We start from the raw sequence: 18,221 nt of genomic DNA on the forward strand, positions 1-18,221 counted from the left end.
GTCAAACTCATTCCCTCTCATCTTTCACTGCTACACTATATAAAGAGAAGTCTCACTCACTGTCTCTTTTCTACTACCCAATTACTCTGTAATGCACTGCAAGCCAACTCCCTTCTCCACTACACTACTGAAAATGCTCTCCCAAAGGTCATGGATTCCTCCCTATTATAGATCCAACAGTGTTTCCTCAGCACCCGTCTTCTTCATTCTTTTTGCAGCCCTTGACCCCGCTGACTATTCACTTTTTCTTGCTGTGTGTCTCAGTACTCAGGCAGTGAGCACTGGAGAAATTCAGACCTCAAAGGTCTTTCAATTCTGTCATTTAAACTGAGCTTAGTATCTATAAAATTGAAGTCCCTGATGGTCTCTGTGCTCTTACATTGTGCAAAATTTATCATGACCTTATGTAGAAGGGAATATGTATAACTTAATGATACCAAACTTACCTTGTTGATTCTCTTAGTAGATGTGGCTAATAATTATTTTTAAAATTCTGTGTTTTAAAATGCACACAGGTTCCTTTCTAGAGAGACAGTCAAGGGGGCCCGATGAAGCTGGAGGGTGGCATTGCTACTTCCTGGTGGCCACAGGTAGGGGACGTTACATAAATGTCCAAAATACCTCTCATGAGCATGAGGTCAGGCAAAGGCACCTGCTACAACTGCTCTGGGAAGCCTACAAAGCCATCCACCCCAGATCTCACCATAGGGACCAGGATGGAAAAGACTTTGGGGCCCGCCTTTTCAGCTGTCACTACCATTGCAAAAGCCAATAGGACCAACATTCACAAAGAGTACCATGGGGTGCCCCCCCACTCCTCCAGCACCCTTACCTGCCTCCCTCAGGTTGAGGAAGACAGCAGGTCCCCAGCACCCTGCACTCTGCATCCAAGCTATACTGTGCCATCTCTGGCAGCTGCCTACACTCAGAGTCCAGCCTGTCTCTGCACTCTGCATTCTTGCTGCCAGAGTACGAAGAGGAGCTGGAGCCACTGGTGTTTGCTGAGCAGCCATCAGTGAAGCTCTGTTGCCAGCTCTGCTACAGTGTGTTCAGGGACCCTGTGATCAGCACGTGGAGGCACATGTTTTATCAAAGATGGATCTTAAAGTCAAAGAAGTGTCCCACAAACACCAAGTTGATGGTGGTAGTGAACAAAATTGCAGTGGAGTGTAGATCTGGGAGCTCTTCCTTCACTGCAGGCATGGCTGTCGACTGGTGGCTGGCAGGAAGCCCATCAGCTTTGAGGTAGATGCCAGTGGGGACCCCTTCACCATCAAGCACAGTGCCTAGGAAGACCCTAAGGGCTGCTGTGACTGCAGGCCTGTATGGTGTTCCAACAACCCTAGTGGCCATCCCCCCCTCAAGATGAACGTGGAGGACCCCTTAAGGATTACAAGCACATCGAGTATCCCCACTCTTTCAGGTGCCTGTTCATGGGAAACCAGGTTATGTATGAGTTGAGAAAACCTGAAGGAGTTCCTCCAGCAAAAGGCTGACAGCTTCCACAAAATACACATAGTGCTGACCCAGAAGAACCAGGGGACTGTTTTCAGCACTTCGTGCTTGGGCAAGATCTCAGAGAAGATTGACCAGCTGGAGAAGAGCCTAAGCTCAAGTTTGATGTTCTGGACTAAAATCAGGGAGCTCAGAGAAGACCCTATGGAGCTCTGGAGGGTGCTCGCTTCGGCAGCACATATACTAAAATTGGAGCTCTGGAGGGACGTATCCATGTTGAATGACAAGCTGTTCTACATCAATCCACGGCTGAACACAGGCATCCAAGGATCCTATGAGTCTCAGCAGACCTTCAAGTGCAAAGGAAACCGCATGGGCCAAAGTGGCCCTGTCTGGTGTCTCTGCATCTACTCCATGGGTGACATGTGGGATATTGGTACCACCTGCAAGTGCCAGGAGATGCTGGAGGGTTGTGCTGATTGCTCTGCCTTCAGGGGCACAAGCTTGACAGTAGCGCGGAAGACCATATAGCATATGGGATATCCAGAACCTGCATAGGGTAAACGTGACCCAGGCCCAGACAATTGGTATACACACTGGTCTCCTCATACAGCATGCTCTTCAGCAGCTCTTGAGGACATCCAGGTCTGGGACATTGGCACTAAGTTGTGTAAGGTTTTATAGGCGAGATAAACACGACACCAGGGGAGATAGGCGCAAGGCAAGATTTATTAACGGAAGTCTCCAGCGAAGTTTCAGGGTTCAGGAGAAGGGGAGCCAGGGAAGTCACACCAGGAGGAGGTGGGCACCCTCTGGCGAGGTTCCTCGACTCCAGAAAGGGGAGTGGGGGAAGTCGCACTGGGAGGGAGTTAGCGGGGGTCTTTTATCAGGCCAAGGCAGGGCATGGGCTCACATCCATATTTGGTGATCGGAAGGTATGGGGTGAGGTCTCCTGATACTCCCGTTTCCTGCATAGGTATGGGGTTACCTATGGAGACATGACCTGGGCATACACCCTTTTGGCGGGAGGGGGGCGGGGGACTGGAAGATGGCGGCCCCAGTGGTCATTTCTATTGTTCCTCCTGCATTCCCGGAACCACCGACCCAACAAGCTGAAGTTAAAGAAGGAGTTCATGGCCTCAACCATTATGTGCAGGCCCTGGTCAAAGCTACATGCACAGTGGCTCCTAACCAGATAATCAAGATCTGGGATATCTGAACCCTGTGCTGCACTGACGTCCTACAGATACCACCAGCAGCATCTACTATATTGACATAATGAATGGCCACAGTGTGGCACCTAGCAGAACCTCATTCACACATGAGACATCAAGTCTAAGTAACAGGTGTGGGTCCTAATAGGCCGCATTGGCACTATGTAGGCCCTGACAGTCATTCAATGCCAGACCAGACCATTGTCTCCAGCATGTCCTGTGACAGGTCCCTCAGGGTCTGGAGTGTGAGCAAAATGATCAGCATGTAGACTGCTGCATCACAAGTGCAGTGTGACCGGGCTGGCCCTGTGCCAGGGGCCAGCTCTTCTCAGGGCTGTGGACAGCACTATGAAAGTTTGGACTTGCTAAAAGAAAATCCAGGCTGTGTCTTGACTTCTTCTTGGCCAGTCCAAGCCAGGCTGGCCACAGTCTCAGGGTCTCTTTCTGCCTTGTGTGTGGAACAGGTGAGCAGACTCAGACAGGCAGGCAGTTTCCTTTCTACCCTATGTGCAGAGAGCCTTTCTCTGCTTGGTCCTGTCATTGGTCCTCTTCCCAAGCTGCCAGATACAGTGCTGGACCAGCCCACCATCTGTCCCCACCTCAGATAGACTGTGGGTCTTTTAATTAACCTTTTATACTGTTTTTAGACTGTATATATAACTGATTACTTTCTGACTGGAATAGAAGCTGCACAGATTATGAAAAATATTAAAATACATAGTTTGACATCTTTAAAATAAAATTTTTAAAAAATTACTTGCTCTTATAGTGTCCAGGTTATAATTATTTCTCCCAAGGGGGGGAATAGTTCAGTTTATTCTGCATTACTGTATTTACTACCAAGGATTCAGAGGGGGCAAGAAGGAGAAAGAGAAGAGAGCTCTGTGCTAAGAGTCTGGAGAAAGTTTGGCCCGCTTTGTCTGCAGAAGAGGAAGGGATCATTCAAGTCCTCCCATATCAGGATTCATCAGGAAAGTTTCTGAGAAAATAATGAAGGTGGATGGACCTCTGTCCCTGGGTTGCTATCATTCATATCCTCATTAACACTCTCATTCCCATGGCCCTATAATCATGTCCCTCCATTCCTGCCCTTATGCAGTCAGCTTTTTTCAGATTCCATCTGCTGCTTCTCCCCTCATTATGCCCAACGTGAGGCAGTCTTTTTTATTTAATCCTTTGGTCATTAGCTGCCCACCAAACTGAGATGATCTGGAGGGCAAATGCCAAAGATGGGAGCCCACCTTAGATAACATCCCAATTGGCGTTACCCTTGTACTTCTTTTTGTGTGTTATATCCCTTCTTCCTAAGATATGGGTAGTAATGTAGTGGAGTGTAAATCTTCTATTAACAAGAAAGACACTGATTTAAGACACTCAGAAGTATGGTGGAGGACACTGGGTTTTTATCAGAGATAATGGAACTTCCTCCCAAGATCAAGGATTTAACACAGCACTGCATACCTACCCCTCCTAGGATTCATTTCTTCTAGGAGTTGTTCAACCACTCCTGATGAGTCACACATTTTGATGGTGATGGAAATGCCTCAGGAATACCCTTTTCTGAACTTAAGAGTTCAGAACTCTTATACTCTTATCTGAACATAAGAGATAAACCAACAATGTGAGCAAAAAGAAACCTAGAGTGCTAAGCAGACAGCTACCACAGAAAAGATTTCAGAGATGGAAACTTTCCAGATTCCTGTGTAGCCACTTTACCCATGATGTCCAAATTAGTAGGTGCAATGTTAAAAGATCAATGCAAACAGCAAACTTCTGATGTGAGCTTGCATTTTCATTAACTTCTTTTTTTTATTATTAATTAACATATAGTGTATTATTTGTTTCATGGGTACAGGTCTGTAATTCATCAGTCTTACACAATTCACTGCATTCACTGTAGCACATATCCTCCCCAATGTCCATCACCCAGCCACCCCATCCCTCCCATCCCTCCCATTGCTCTTCCCTCCAGCAACCCTCAGTTTGTTTCCTAAAGTTATCATTGGCTTCTCTTTTTATTCAATCTTGTTGTGATATTGTGATTTAAAAAGAAAATAACTATTTGGTCTTTGTCCCTGGTTTCCAACAAGGAACTCCTTAAACACTTTTGAATCTCTTAAGTGGTGAGAGCTACAGTGGTGTTTTTGTTATGTTAATGAGGTCACTTAGGGACACACACACACACACACACACACCCCTAAGGGTTGGGGGAGGGGGAATCAGCCTTGCCATTATAAGATCAGAACTTTCAATCTTACCCCCCTTGACCTCCTGAAAGGGGAAATGGGCTAGAGATTAAGTTCAATCACTAATGACCAATGATTGAATCAGTTGTGCCTATATAATGAAGCCTCCATTTGGTTGTCCAAACACAAAAAAAACAAGGTTTGGAGAGCTTCCAAGTTGGTGAACACGTGGAGATCTGGGGACAGTGGCTTACCTGGTGTGGGCATAGAATTCTCTGCCCTATCTCCATACTTTGCCCCATGGATCTCTTGCATCTCTCTGTTCCTGGGTTATATTGTTTTATAATAAACAGGTAATCTAGAAAACAAAATGTTTCTGTGAGTTCTGTGAGCCACTCTAACAAATTATTTGAAGCCAAGGAGGGGTTGTTGGAACTTTCAATCTATAGCTAATCAGAAGCTCAGGTGACAACCTGGACTTGCAGTTGCTTGTGAATTGTGAGGGGGGTGGGTGGTCTTGTAGGACGGAGGGTAGATAGTGTCAGAATTGAACTGAATTGCTGGGCTCTGAGCAGCTGGTGTCCAAGAATGCTTGCTGTTATAGAGAAGACTCCACCCAGCGTGCACACACACACACACACACACACACATACACTCACTCACACTGGACCGGTGACCAGGACCCATTAGTTGCTGATCTGTCTGAAGAGTATCAGTTACTTTGTTTTTTGTTTGTTTTTGTTTGTTTGTTTGTTCGTCTGATTGTTTGTTTGTTTGTTTTTAAGGAGAGAGGGAAACAAGCCATAAGAGACTCTTTTTTTTTTTTAAGATTCTATTTATTTGACAGATAGAGATCACAACTAGTCAGAGAGGCAGGCAGAGAGAGAGAGGAGGAGGAAGCAGGCTCCCCACGGAGCAGAGAGCCCGATGTGGGCCTCGATTCCAGGACCCTGGGGTCAGGACCCAAGCCGAAGGCAGAGGCTTTAATCCACAGAGCCACCCAGGTGCCCCCAGTTACTTTCTTAGCATCTGTTTTTCTGCTTAAAAAACAAAACAAAACAAAACAAAACAAAAACATAGCAATAAAGAGAACATAAGCTTTGGAATTAGAAATATCTAAGTTGAAAACCCTGGTCCACCTTTCCCAGGTACAAAGCTGGGAAATATACTTACCAACTCTGAGCCTCAATCTTCTCATCTGTAAAACAGAAATAAAAATAGTACTTCCAGGAAGTGATGGGAAGATGCCATCTATGCATATAAAGTATTAACAAATGGAATCATTTCTTTATATTAACTGATTCATTTTGGTAACCGTTTCTCATTTCTACTGATTTCAGATGAAGGAATATATCTGCAAAGACATACTCCCCTTTATACCTTATCTTGTACATTTTAAATGCACAACTGAAATTTTGCCATAAAATAAAGGAGAATGCTTACCTCTTTAAGGATATATAATTATTGTTGACAGTCACCCAACTTGAAGAAGCACTTCTGGATTGATTAACAATGACCCATAATTAAATACAACAGTACTTAGAAAAAGGCCTGATGGTCCCAGAAAAAATTGTTGCAGGAATAATGAGTGTTTATCATTTTTATTAGCTTCCTAAGTGGCAGTTATCAACATTAGTTATCCAGATTTTTAATTAAAAATGGGGAAAATTAATAAGGTACTGCTGTGAAGAGAAACTTTTAAACATTTATCATCATAATATAAATTCAGTATCTCTATAATCATATGTATGACATAGAATGTTTTTAATAACATGAAGTGGACTACATCACATTTTCCTTTAAGTAACATGTTTTATTAAGGAGGCTATTAAGTGGAAATTGTCTTCATAACTTAAATCACTGCTTTCTTAGAGAAAGAACACTGATGTTTCACAACAGGGTTAGAAACATACTCATGGAGGGAGGAGGGTCGGGAGGGGTTGACTGGTTGATGGACATTGGGGAGGGTATGTGGAATGGTGAGCGCTGTGAAGTGTGTAAGCCTGATGATTCACAGACCTGTACTCCTGGGGCAAATAATACATTATATGTTAATAAAAATAATTAATAAAAAAAATTTTTAAAAAGAAACATACACATAACACAGGGATATACAGCAAACAGAAAGAATTTTATTAGCACCTACCAGCTTTCCAGCCCATATGAATATATATTAAAAATATTTATATGTGTATTTATATTTAAGTATGTACCTAAGTCCCCATATAATTTTTCCTAGATGTGGTTATTTAAAAGTCCTCTTTTCCCTACTTCATTTCCCATTTTCAGATACACTGTTCTAGTAAGACTCTACACCAATTTGATGATTCTAATTTTCTTTAGTTATCACCAAAATAATCTGTAGTGAAAGAAGAAAGCTGAAAACCCATTACCCTATGCTATCTCCAGATACCCCCAGAAAATATTAAAGGATTTTTTTTGAAGTATGAAGCCACAACAGTCAACAGAAAGAGAAAGAAGACAAGAGTAATAAAATTTTAGAATTCCTACAGCAGATAAAGCCATTAGATCTTTTGAACCAATCCTCCTGCTGAGGAAATTTAGAAAAGCTGGATAAAGTATAAAATCATCTAATCAAAGGGAATAAAGAGCTAACAAAATAATGAAGCATTACCAAAATGAAGATTTACAAGAGGTCAGCATCAAGACAGGTGAGCTTAACTCTGGGGGCCACTTTTGCCCCCCAGAGCATTTGATCTGTAAGAAAGGCAGAGGCTGAAGTGCTTTTGAAAATCTCTTCATAAGAAATGAAAAAAAGTTGGAGTCTAGGAGCGAGTAAAGCCCTGGTAACCCAAAGGGCTGCATCCTAGGAACAAAGGCAAACACAAAGGGAACCATGCCTCTGCCACAGGTGTAGAGCCCAACTCTGAATCATCTGTGTAGTTTAGAAAATCTCCAACCCAGAAATTTTACTGAACTGACCTTGGATTGCTAGTAATCCCTAGTGGATGAAAGAAGCAAGGAAAAAAATCCTACTTAGAGATATCCTAGACTTCTGACTCTTTTTATAAACTTATTTTTTATATTTTTAATAAACTTTTTTATTTTGGAATAGATTTAGACTTATAGAAAAACTGTGAGGGGGCACCTGGGTGGCTCAGTGGGTTAAAGCTTCTGCCTTTGGCTCAGTTCATGGTTCCAGGGTCCTGGGATCAAGCCCTGCATTGGGCTCTCTGCTCAGCAGGGACCCTGCTTCCCCGTCTCTCTCTGCCTGCCTCTCTGCCTACTTTTGATCTCTGTCTGTCATATAAATAAATAAACACTTAGAAAAGAAAAGAAAAAAACCGTGAGGATAGTAGAGAGTTCCCATATACCCCACACATATCTTCCCTCATATTAACATTTTACATTATTGTGTTGCATTTGATGAAGCAATATTGATATATCATCATCAACCAAAGCTGATACTTTACTCAGATTTTCATAGTTGTTTTTTCCCCTCTTATAACCTAACGTCCTTTTTCTGTTCCAAGATTCCATCCAGGACACTACATTGCATTTAGTCATCATGTCTCTCTCCATAAGCTCCTCTTGGTAGTGATAGTTTCTCAGATTTTCCTTGTTTATGATGATCTTGATAGTTTTGAAGCATACCAAATCAGGTATTTTGTAGAATGACCCTCAATTGAGATTTGTGTGATGTTTTTCTAATGATTAGACTGGGCTATGGGTTTTTTTGGAGGAAGACGAGAGAGAAAGTGCCATTTTCATCATACTGTATGAAGGAAGCATACTATCAACATGACTTCACTGTTGATATGGACCTTGACTGAAACTGTGTTTGTCAGGATTCTTTAGTGTAAAGTTAATCTTTCTCCCCTCTTTCTGCATCGTACTCTTTAGAAGAATGTCACTGCAACGTGGATGGAACTAGAGGATATTATGCTTAGCGAAATAAGTCAATCGGAGAAAGATAACTATCATATGATCTCCCTGATATGAGGAAGTGGGGATCGGGAGGGAGACAAACCATAAGAGACTCTTAATCTCACAAAACAACCTGAGGGATGGGGGGCTAGGGAGTGGGTGGTGGGGTTATGGACATTGGGGAAGGTATGTGCTATGGTAAGTGCTGTGAAGTGTGTAAACCTGGCGATTCACAGACCTGTACCTCTGGGGCTAATAATACATTATATGTTTATAAAAAATTAAAAATTATAGGAGAATGTCACTGCATGCAGGTCATACCTTAAAAATGGGAATTATGCTCTACCTGCTTGAGGGCATAAATTGTTGCTTAAATTATTAGGAGTTCTTCTGCCTGGGACATTTGTCTATTCTCTCCCACTTATTTATTTTTTCAATAATTTATTTGTATCAGTATAGACTCATGGATATTTATTTCACACTTTGTGTAATAATGCAGTGCTACTTCATTTTATTCCTAAAATTGCTCCAAATTTGGCCATTGGAAGCCCTTTCAGGTGACTCCTGTGTCCCTTTGATATACCACCATCATTGTGAAGCTGTTGTTATATGGGGCTTTATGGGGGTTGTATGTCGGGGGATGGGGAGGTGTTTGGTTGGTTGGTTGGAGCACTTCCTTACTTTCTAGCACTACAAGACATTCTGGGTTCATCTTGTATATGTCCTGCCCCAGTTTTACAATAAGCCATTTCTCCAAGGAGTCCTGGTTTATTTTACTAAAGAATGACTTATACATCAAGATCTGGGTGTTAAATGTGTTCTTTGCTATGGGAGTGCCATTGCTTCTAGGCCCTCACAGCTGACTGAGAAAGGAAATATGTGCATACTAACCAGAATATATATGCTTACACACAGATATATATATATCCATCTCTATGTTAAACAGTAGTTTATACTGATGTCTCCAACTCTACTCCTTTGCCATATGGATGATTCCTGCCTCTTCTTCCCCTTGCTTGTCTGTAACTTTGCACTCCAATAGTAAGAAATCTGACTCCCACCATCCATCATCTATTTACTTAACTCCTCAATTCCTTAACTTCTCAATGTTATAGTTGTTTCAGAATTGTTAACTGATATGCCTGTAGAATTTCAACTAGAGTACACTACTTCTATACAGTTCTTTTGTCTCTAGTCTTACAGACCCAACTCATTTCTGAAATTATTTAGGTCAGCTTTTCCTCCCAACCCCTTCAGTGAGATTGTTTCATACATTTTTAATGCAGGTAGGTTCTTTTGTCACAGTGTGCACTGTAGCATAGAGACTACCTGAAGGATTTCTTAAATTTATATGCCATAAGATTTACTCTTCTGCTGTAAAGTTTGATAGGTTTTAAAGGTGTGTCATGGTATGCATTACAATATTATACAAAATAGTTTCACTGACCTAACCTCCTATGCTTCATGTATTCAAAGCACGTATGCACTCCCTAAGACAGAGGACACCTTTTTTTCTTTTGGGGAGTGTCATATAAATGGAACGATACAGTATGAAGACTTTTCAGACTGACTTCTTTTACCTAGCAATATGAATTCAAAATTCATCCATGTTTCTGGATGGTTTGATAGCTCATACCCTTTTATTGCTAATAGTATTCCACAGTTTCTTTATAAATTCACCTACTAAAGAACATCTTGGTTGCTCTAGGTTTTCAAAATTACTAAAAAAAACTGCTATAAACATTCAAATGTGGGTTTTTATAGGGAATATACATTTTCAAATCAATTGGGTAAATACGTAGGAGTTTGATCGATGGATTGTATAGTAAGAATATGTTTAGCTTTGTAGAATGCTGCCAAACCATTTTCCAAAGTGCCCCTATGGAAGTGCACTACCACCAGTGATGAACGAGAGTTCTTGTTGCTCTGCAGTCTTACCAACAAGCAGTAGCGTCAGGGTTTTGCTTTGTTTTTTATTTTGTTTTTTAGTCATTCTAATAGGTACATAGTGATACCACATTGTTGTTTCAGTTTGCATTTTCCTAATGACAAATGATGTTGAACATGTTTTCATATGCTTATTTGCCATCTGTATCTCTTCTTTGGTTAAGTGTTGTTCAGATCTTTGGATCATTTTTAATTGAATTGTTAGGTCTCCTTATTTTTGAGCTTCAAGTTTTCTTTATATATTCAGGATACAAGTCCTTTATCAGCAATGTATTATGCAAATATTTTCTTCTAGTTGTGGCTTATCTTTTAATTTTGTTTACAGTGTCTTTACCAGAACAGAAGTTTTTCATTGTAATAAAATCCAATGTATCGTTTTTTTTTGTCTCATTCTCACATTCTCTATCGTGTTGTATCTAAAATCTTATTATCAAGACTAAGGTCAGGGGTGCCTGGGTAGTTCAGGTGGTTAAGCATCCCACTTTTGATTTTGGCTCACATCATGATCTCAGCATCATAAGATCAAGCCACAAGATGGGTTTCACCCCAGTGTAGAGCCTACTTAAGATTCTCTCTTTCCTTAGCCTTTTGCCTCTCCCCTCCACTCACACTCTCTCTGAAAGAAACAGGTCATTATAGATTTGCCCCTATATTTTCTTCTAGAAGATTGACATGCATTTTACACTAATATGTAAGATGCATTTTTAATTAATTTCTGGGTAAGGTGCAATGTCTGTGTCTAGCTCCATTTTTGGTTTGTTTGTTTTCTGGGGATTTGGAGATTTTTTTGTTTATATGGTTTGGCTTGGTTTTTTTGCTTATGGCACCATTTTTTAAAAGACAATCCTTTCTCCACGAAATTGCCTTTGCATCTTCCTCAAAAATCAATTGACTGTATGTGGGCCTACTTTCTTATTCTTTTCCATTGATTTTTGCATATATTTTTCCACCAATACCTGACTGTTTTTCTTACTGTAAGACAACCCTTAAAATATAGTATGTGACATACAGTTAGAAAAAAATTACCACTTAGACAAGAATATAATGCAACATAAAAAAGAAAACAGGAAAAAAAAACAAGACAATAGAAGGGCAATCCTGAAATCTGCAGAATTTGGAATTATCAGACTAGTCTTACTATATTCAGTAGGATAAAAGACAATATTAAAAATTTTAGTACAGAAGTATAAACTATTTAAAAAAAAGAGGTGAAGAATTGAAAAAGAACAAAATAGAAATCTCAGAACTGAAAAAGATAGAGTAACTGAAATTAAGAACAATAAATTAGATTCAGATAATGGGAAAATAGTGAAATAAAAAGTAAGTTAATATGATGAAACAAAAAGGATGGAAAAGGTTGGGAAAACATGATTATATGTGATACACAGAATTGAATGAGATGACCTAAATCTTAGAAACTGGAATCACAGAATAAAAGGGAAAGAAACTAGGGTGATGCAATATTTGAAGAAATAAAGGCAAGACTTTTTCAAAACAAAGCCATAGATTCAATCCACAGATTCACAAGTTAAAAAAATCCAGGGGGATATAAATTGCATAACATGCACAGACTGACACATCATCATGAAATTACAGAAAATAAAGACAAAATGAAATGCTTTATAAAGTAGCCAGAGAATATATGTTGCATTACTTCCAAATGAGCAACAATTGGACTGATAACCTGATTTCAGTAGAAACAATGGAAACAAGAACACATTGGACTGTTGTCTTCAAAGTGCTAAAAGAAAACAAACAACTTAAAATTTTGTAGGTAGGAAAAATATCTTTCAATAATGAAAGTGACATAAAGCCATTTTAGCAAACAAAAATTGAGATAAATCATTAGGAGCATAATTACAACAAAAGAAACATTCAAATGAGTTTTTTGAGCAAAAGGGAAAATTGTTTTGAGATGAAGGAAGGACTTAAAAGAATAAAAATAATAAATATTTTGTAAATCCAAAGGAATACTAACTTTAGAAACAATAATGATGTATGTAGGGTGAAATGGTAAATAACCTGCTCATGTGTATGAGATACTTTTTGGAGTGATTAGAGTTAATTATATCCCAACAAATCTATATAGAAAAATAATTAGGTAAGTTATAAATAAATGAGGGCAACTTACAAAAGAAAAACTTTAAAAAGGCGGATAATTATTAAGAAATAGAATCCAGGGAGGTTACATCATCAAGATGGAGACATAGATCATTGCCAACTTCAGCAACCCTCACAAGAAGACCAGCTAGGAACTATCCATAGACAAGATATCATTCTGATAATTTCAGAACCCAGGAGTAAGACTGAAGCATCCCCTTGGACCACAGAGATAGAGAAGAACCTCATTAGAAGGATAAGAGAAGTGGTTTCTCCTTGACTACATTGCTACTTCCCCAGAATGATACAGTGCTGCACTGAGAGGGCTTATGGTTTTTCTACTGACAAAAGAGAGCCCAACGTGGGCATCTAGCAACCACAGCATTATAGGATTCTTCCCAAGAGGCCGATACAGATCTCACCTCACAGGAATCACTGGGAAAATGGGCTCAATTCAACCACTGGGTATCAAAAAGAGATGGAGAAGGGGATAGGTGCAACCAGCACTCATATCTGGATCTTGGAGGGCCACATTCCTGCTTGCAGCTGTACCTGAGCAGAAACGGAGATCTTAGTCAGTGGATCTGACCATCCGCATAGCCAAGCTCATAGCGCCATCTGGCCAGGTAACTCTTAGCAGTTCTGCATAATTTGAGTCTCCAGCAAATAGGCTGGACTAGTCCTGGAGCATGCTCTATGGTCCCATCCATGCAGGGAAGCATATTCACAGCCCTGCCCAATTGCTGTGTATAGCTGCCAATCCCGTCTGATCAAAAAACATGTACAGAGAACCCAAACAGCTAGAGTCCATTCTACAGCCCCTCCCAAGCAATGAACCAAACCAGAATCCCTGTGCAATGGCTGAGCATAGACCCCTAGACACACATTACCAGGGAGCCTGAACAGTGACCCTAGGTAGTCTTGAATCCCAGCCTATAGCATTGTCCAGCAAGGAACCCCAACTTACGGATCACCTGAATGCTAAACCCAGCCCCAAGCTTTGGTTAGACAAGGAGCCCAACAAATAACCCTGAACAATCAGAGGTTAGCTTTTGGTCCCACTTGAACAGAACTAAAATATAAAACCTAAAACCATAAAGGGGTGCCTAGGTGGCTTAAGTCAGTTAAGCATCCAACTCTTGATTTTGGCGCAGGTCATGATCTCAGGGTTATGAGATCAAGCCCTGCATCCAACTCCATGCTGGGCATGAAGCCTACATAAAATTCTCCTTCTCCTTCTCTCTCTGTCCCCTCCCTGCCTCATTTTCTCCCTCTTTCTCTCTCTCTCCCCCTCTCTCTAAAAAACAAACACAACAAAACAAAAAGACCTAAATCCATAAAACTCTTGGAAGAAAACAGAGGGGGAAAGCTCCTTGGCATTGGTCTTTGCAATGATATTTTTTAGATATTGGTCTGAGCACAGCCAACAAAAATAAACAAGTGGAAATAAACTAAAATGTTTCTGCCCAACAAAAGAAATGATCAACAAAATGAAAAAGAAACTTATGGAATGGGAGAAACTATATCCAAACCATCTTTCTGATAAGGAATTAATATCCAAAATGTATAAGGAATTATTACAACTCAATAGCAAAAACACAAAATTCTCTGGTCAAAAGACATAGAATGACTGACTGGATTTTTAAAAATCCAATGATATGCTTCCTCTAAGAGACTCATTTTATGTTTAAAGACACACATAGGGGCACCTGGGTGACTCACTGGGTTAAAGCTCTGCCTTCAGCTCAGGTCATGATCCCAGGATCCTGGGATGTAGCCCTGCATAGGGCTCTCTTCTCAGCAGGGGGACTGCTTCCCCCTCCCCCCTTCTGCTTGCCTCTCTGCCCACTTGTGATCTCTGTCTGTCAAAAATAAATAAAATCTTTTTTAAAAAAAAGAAGACACACAGACTGAGAATGAAGGGATGGAAGAAGATATTTCAAGTAAATGATAACAAAAAAGAAAAGGAAGAATAGCTTTACTTCTATCGAGAAAAGTAGACTTTAGACTAAAAACAGTAAAAAGAGACAAAGAAGGTCATTATATAATCATAAAGGGGCCAATCCTTCAAGAATATATAACAATTATGAATATTTATGCATATAGAATATAAATATAGAAAAAACTAAATATGAACATAAATATAGAAAGCAAAACTAGAAGGTAAAATAAAAACAAATACAATAATAGCTGGGGATTTTAACACCCCACTCTCAATACTGGATCGATTATACAGACAGAGAATAAATAAGGAACAGTGGATTTGAACAACACTTTATACCAAATGGATCTAACAGACAGATATAGAACACTTTATCTTACAAAACTAGAATACACATTCTTCTGAAGCACACAGGGCAATCATAACATAGACTATATGTTAGGCCATAAACAAGTCTTAGGAAATCAAAGAAGATAGAAATCATACTATCTTCACTGAACACAATGGTATGAAACTAGAAATCAATAGGAATAAGAAAACTAGGAATTCACAATTGTGTAGAAATTAAACAACACTTTCCTAAACAACCAATGGACCAAAGAATAAATTAAAAAGGAAATTAAAAGTATCTAGAAATAAACAAAAATGAAATATAACACATCAAAACAATGGGATGCAGCAAAAGCAGTTCTAAAAGGAAAGGTCATAGCAATAAATGTCTACCTTAAGAAGAAGAAAGGTCTCAACTAAACTCTATCTCTCAAGGAACTAGAAAAAGAACAAACTAAACCAAAAGTTAGCAGATGGAAGAAAATAATAAAGATTAGAGCACATATAGAGATTAGAAAAACAATAGAAAAGATGACATTAAGAGTTGGTTCTTTGAAAAAATGAAACTGACAAACCAAATTTGACTAACCAAGGGGAAAAAAGAATCCAATTCAACAAAATTATAAATAAAAAAATCACAACTGGTACCACAGAAATACAAATGATCATAAAATGCTACTATAAATAACTATATGCCAACAAACAACCTAGAAGAAATAGATGAATTCATAGAAACAGGCAACATACCAAGACTGAATCAGGAAGAAATAGAAAATTTTGACAGACACTAGTAAGGAGACTGAATCAGTAATCAAAATCTTTCAACCAAAAAAAAAAAAAAAAAGCCCAGGACAAGATGGGTTCACTAATGAATTTTACCAAACGCTTAAAAACACCAATCCGCCTCAAACTCTTCCAAAAATAGGAAATGAAACACTCCCAAACTCAATTTAGGAGCCAGCATTATCCTGATACCACAGACAGAAAAGGACACTATGAGAAAAGAAAACTAAAGGCCAATATCTCTGATTAATATAGATGCAAAAGTTCTCAATAAAACACTAGCAAATCAAATTCAGGAGCACATTAAAAGGATCATTCACCATGATCAAGTGAGATTTATCCCTGAGATACAGGGATGGTTCAACCTAGGCAAATTAATAAATGTGATATATCACATTAACAGAATTTAAGAAAAAAATCATGATTGCATCAATAGACACAGAAAAAGCATTTGATAAAATTCAACATTTGTCAAATGATATTAAATTAGGTATAGAAGGAATGTACCTCAACATAATAAAGGCCATATATGATAAGTCCATAACTAATATCCTATTCAATGGTGAAATATTAAAAGATTTCCTCTAAAATCAGGGATAAGACAAGGGAGCCCACCATCACCACTCTTATTCAAGTCCTAGCTAGAGTAATCAAGCAAAAAAGAAATAAATAAAAGACATCAGAAACGGAAAGGAAGAACTAAAATTGTTTCCATTAGCAGATAACATGAATTAATATGTATAAAAATTTTGAGAACTCCCCCAAAAACTTGTTAGATCTATGCAACAAATTCAGTAAAGTTGCAAGATACAAAATTAATGTAGAAAAAACAGTAAAATTTCTATGCACTAGCAACTAATTATCTGAAAAAACAATGTTTCAAAACAATCTGATTTACAATAGTATAAAAACAGTAAAATAATAAGGCAAAATTTAACCAAGGGGTTGAAAGAGCTCTTCATTGAAAAGTACAAAATGTTGAGGAAAGAAATCAAAGATGACACAAATAAATGAAAAAGTATCCCATACTCACGGATTGGAAAACTGATATTGTTAAAATGTCCGTACTACCCAAAGCCATCTATAGATTCAATGCAATTACTATCAAGATTCCAAAGGTAGGGGTGCCTGGGTGGCTTAGCTGTTAAGCATCTGCCTTGGGCTCAGGTCATGATCCCAGGGTCTAGGATGGAGCCCTGCATTGGGCTCACTGTTCGGTGGAAGCCTGCTTCTCCCTCTCCCATTACCCCTGCTTGTGTTCCCTCTCTCAATCTCTCTCTCTCTCTCTCTGTCAAATAAGTAAAAAAAATCTTAAAAAAAAAATAAACATTCCAATGGTAGTTTTTACAGAAGTAGAAGAAACAATCCCAAAACTTATACAGAACCACAAAAGACCCCAAATAGCCAAAGCAGTCCTAAGAAAGAAGAACAAAGAGGGAAGCATCACACTTCCTGATTTTTAGCTACATTATAAAGCATCAGTGATCAAAACTATGGTACTGGCATAAAAACAGACACATAGGTCAATAGAACAGAATTGAAAGCCCATAAACCCATACATTCACAGTCAACTAATATTTAACAAGGAGACAAGAATACTTAATAGAGAAAAGATAATCTCTTCAATAAATGGTGCTGGAAAAATTGGATATTCACATGCAAAAGAATGAAACCAGATCTTTATACCAGTTATAAAAGTTAACTTGAAATAGATTAAAGACTTACAGGTAAGACCTGAAATTATAAAACTACAAAAGAAAGCAGGGAAAAAAGCTCCCTGACCTGAGTATTGGCACTAATTTTTAGATATGATACCTAAAACACAAATAAGAAAATAAAAAATTGAAAAGTGGGATTATATCAAACTAAAATGCTTTTGCACAACAAAGTAAATGATCAACAAAAATGAAAAGTCAGCCTATAGAATAGGAGAAAGTATTTGTAAATCTAATAAGGAATTAAGATGCAAAATATATAAAGAACTTATACAACTCAAAAACAAAAAAATAAACAATCCAATTTAAAAATGGGGAAAAGACTTAAATAGATATTTTTCCAAAGAAGATATACAAATGCCAACAGGTACATGAAAATGTGCTTAATATCACTAATCATGAAATCAAATCAAAATGCAAATTTGATCACCAGGAGATATCACTTCATGTCTGTTGGAATCGCTATCCTCAAAAAGACAAGAAATAACAAATACTGGTGAGGAAATTGAGAAAAGAGAACCTTTGTGCACTCTCGGTGGGATTGTAAATTGGAACAGCCATTATGCAAAACAGTATGGAGATTCCTCAAAACAATAAAAATGGACTACCATATGAACCATTAATTCCACTTCTGGGCATATATCTGAAGGAAACGAAATCA

The 18,221-nt window shown here is 38.8% G+C and overlaps 1 pseudogene; it reads left to right on the forward strand.

Moving 5' to 3' along the window:
* The first annotated feature begins 632 nt into the window (after positions 1 to 632).
* Positions 633 to 3,038, forward strand: LOC116588325 (annotated as a pseudogene).
* Positions 3,039 to 18,221: the final 15,183 nt, after the last annotated feature.

Source organism: Mustela erminea, chromosome 4 (assembly GCF_009829155.1).
Source record: "Mustela erminea isolate mMusErm1 chromosome 4, mMusErm1.Pri, whole genome shotgun sequence".
In the NCBI taxonomy this organism is placed as follows: domain Eukaryota; kingdom Metazoa; phylum Chordata; class Mammalia; order Carnivora; family Mustelidae; genus Mustela; species Mustela erminea.